Here is a 3,352-nt window from a genome sequence, read left to right as displayed (position 1 = left end):
GTCCAGCCTCAGAGACCCTGGAGTGGCCAGGGACGGGGACGGGGGGCTGGAGGGAGTGAGGGGAGGCAGCCTGGAGGCCTCCCCAGGAGGTTTCCTTGTGCTCAGCAGTGCATCCTCCCCACAGCCAGCAACTTAGCTCTTTTTGGAGAGCGGCTGGGCCTGGTTGGCCACAGCCCCAGCTCTGCCAGCCTGAACTTCCTCCATGCCCTGGAGGTCATGTTCAAATCCACCGTCCAGCTCATGTTCATGCCCAGGAGCCTGTCTCGCTGGACCAGCCCCAAGGTGTGGAAGGAGCACTTTGAGGCCTGGGACTGCATCTTCCAGTACGGTGAGGCCAGGGACCCAGGCAGTGCTATGGGGAAGGGACACCATGGGACCCAGTTTCTCCCTCTCCACCACCCGGCGGGGAATGGAGGCCACTGGGAGGCGCCGGGGGTTCCTCACAGTCCTGCCAGGGAGATCGGTGTGAGTCGGGCTGGGCTGCACCGATTCGGAGAATTTGGTGTGAGAGCGAGGAGACTTGTGTGTTGGGGCAGCCCTGGGCAGGAGGAAGACACTGAAGGACGCTTCCCAGCACCAAGGTCTGAGGGCTGTCTCCGGCTCCCCGGACAGGCGACAACTGTATCCAGAAAATCTATCAGGAACTGGCCTTCAGCCGCCCTCAGCAGTACACCAGCATCGTGGCGGAACTCCTGTTGAATGCGGAACTGTCGCCAGATGCCATCAAGGCCAACTCTATGGAACTCACTGCAGGGAGCGTGGACACGGTCAGGCCGGCAACCAGCCCCACCTAGAGAGAGTGATGCCAAGTCTGGTTCCCAAACACTGCCTGCCAATGCCACATGGCACCCACATCCCCCATCCCCAGGCTACGGGCCCCACATTTCTTCTTTGACATTGTGATGTGATAAACACATTTGCAGGTTGCCTTGGTTGGAATGGGGGTTCCCTTTTCTGGAGGACTCAGGGAAAGGGGTTTGGATGGGAACTGGGATTTGAAGTCTTGGGTCCCAGGGCTCTGTCGTGCTCAGGGTGTCTCCACCCTACAAGGGAGGTTGTCCGGGAGGGGTGTCCGGGGGCTGAGTCCTCCTGGTGGAAGGTCTGACCTGCAGCCCGTGCTCTGCCAGACCTGTGGTTTCTTTGCTGTGAAACTCTTTGAGCTGGCTCGGACCCCAACGTGCAGCCAGGCCCTGCGCCAGGAGAGCTGGCCCGCCGCCGCCAGCATCAGTGAACATCCCCAGAAGGCAACCACCGGCTGCCTTGCTGGCGGGCGGCCCTCAGGAGACCTTGAGGTGGGTGCTAGCTGAGCCCTCCTGTGGCCTGGCCCCCTGCCTGGAGAAGCAGCCCCCACTGGGTGGTGGCAGACAGAAGCTGGGCTGATAAGCCAGTGTCACCCAGCCACCATTCCCCTGCACCTGCTTCTTCCTCTCCTCAAGGACAGGGAGCTCTTCTTCCTCCTGGAATCTCTCAAGCCTTGGGATTAACGTGGGCATGTCCTTCTGGGCTTGGGCTGCTCAGGTTAGGGGAGGTTTGGCCGGCTCGGCAGGTGCAAGGAAGCCTTCCTCACGACGCTGGGTTCCCGGGGACCTCTAGCGGGCTCTTGGGTAGGAAGGCCTGCAGAGGGCACGGGAAGCCCCGTCCAGCTGAGGACCCTTCTGTGGATGCCCCCACCTCCAGGCTCTACCCTGTGGTCTGTTTTTGGAGCGAGTGGTGAGCGTCAGACTTGGTGCTTCAGAACTACCCACATCCCAGCTGGGTGAGTGAGCCCCACACCCCTCCAGCCTGAGAACCTCCCTCCCCAGTCCATTCCCTGAGCCCCGCTCTGCGTCCCGCAGACATTGGTGCGCGTGTTCCCTCTACTCTCTGGGTCGCAACCCCGCCTTTATTCCCGAGGCCTGAGCGCTATATCCCCCAGCGCTGCTAGACATCCAGGGCTCCGGCAGGAACTTCTACCCATGTTCCCTTTGGCTTTGGCATGCGCCAGTGCCTCGGGCGCGCCTGGCAGAAGCGGAGATGCTGCTGCTGCTGCACCATTGAGCAGGCCTGGGCTGAGGAAGGGGCCTGGGTGGGGTCTGGGCAGCATGGGCGGGGTTTGAGCAATGTGGGAGTGGCCTCGGTGGAGTGGGCGTGGCCTGCATGTTTCCTGGACTGGGCAGGGGGGTTACTGGGAGCCAGGTTGAGGCTGTGTAGGTCCTGGGCAGAAGCTGGTATGGTGAGGAGGGTACCATCTGGGTGAGGCTGCTGCTAAACAGAGTCAGGTGGGAACTGGGGAAGTTGGGTGGAGCCTGTACAGGATAGTGGGGCTTGGGCAATACTTGGGCTGGATACATTCTGGGTCTGGGCTGTAAGATGGGGCTGGTCAGGAATGAAACAGGTTGGGGCCCAGGCTGCTGTTCCCCCTTCAGTATAATCCCTGCAACTTTTCGGGTCTGAGGAGGCTGCACCATGTCTATGGGCTGTGGACCAGGCCAGATGGAAACCCGGCTTCTGTCCTAGGTGCTGAAACACCTCCAGGTGGAGACACTAACCCAAGAGGATATAAAGATGGTCTACAGCTTCATATTGCGGCCCAGCACGTTCCCCCTCCTCACCTTCAGGGCCATCAACTAATCACATCTCTGCATCCAGGGTCTCAGCCTGGCCACCAGCCTCCCTCTCTGCCTGACCCCAGGCCACCCCTCTTCTCTCCCACACACACAGCATCCTGAGCCACCCCTCTGTCTAACCAGCCCCAGTGCAAATGGAACTCCTGAGGGCCTCCAGGACCAGAGTTTGCCAGGCTAAGCAGCAAGGCTAGGGCCCAGCTGGGGAGGATCTTTCTGACAGGGCCTGACCTTGTCCCCAGCCCCACCTGGCCCCTTCTCCAGCAAGCAGTGCCCTCTGGACTGCTTGACTCTACCCCTCCCAGTGCTGGCTCCAGGCTCCTCGTGTGGCCATGCAAGGGCACCGTGATTCTGTCTCCTTGCCTCCTGCCTACTCTCACATGTCCCTGTTCCCTCTCCCGCGGGCCATGGCTCTGTGCAGACTGTGTCAGAGTCATTACAATGGGATCCCAGGCATCTCAGAGTCAGTCAAGCCCCTCGCTGCGGACTGCCTGCCCACGGCAGCTCGAGCATGTCCCCGATGCTCTCTGAAAGTTGCCACCTGGAAACAGGGTCCTACAGGGTAGAGTAAAAGGCCCTGTGTCCACTTGTCCTGACACATCCCCACTTTTCACGTGACATGCCAACTGAGTCTCGAGGGACGTGTGTTCCCAGCTGATTGTGTCAACCTCGATGCCCCAGGCCGTCGTCGCTTGCATGGACCAGGCCTCGTTCCAGCAGCGAGTTGGTCTCTGCTTCCATGCTGTCCC

At 60.9% G+C, this 3,352-nt stretch overlaps 1 pseudogene; it reads left to right on the top strand.

Annotated features, from left to right (window-relative positions):
- The window catches only part of CYP11B1P (cytochrome P450 family 11 subfamily B member 1, pseudogene), a 35,442-nt pseudogene extending 32,515 nt beyond the window's left edge, over positions 1 to 2,927 (top strand).
- Positions 2,928 to 3,352: the final 425 nt, after the last annotated feature.

The sequence above is a fragment of the Rhinopithecus bieti genome, unplaced genomic scaffold (assembly GCF_001698545.2).
Source record: "Rhinopithecus bieti isolate Rb0 unplaced genomic scaffold, ASM169854v2 scaffold_13617, whole genome shotgun sequence".
Classification (NCBI taxonomy): domain Eukaryota; kingdom Metazoa; phylum Chordata; class Mammalia; order Primates; family Cercopithecidae; genus Rhinopithecus; species Rhinopithecus bieti.
This window is presented reverse-complemented; position numbering and strand designations above follow the sequence as displayed.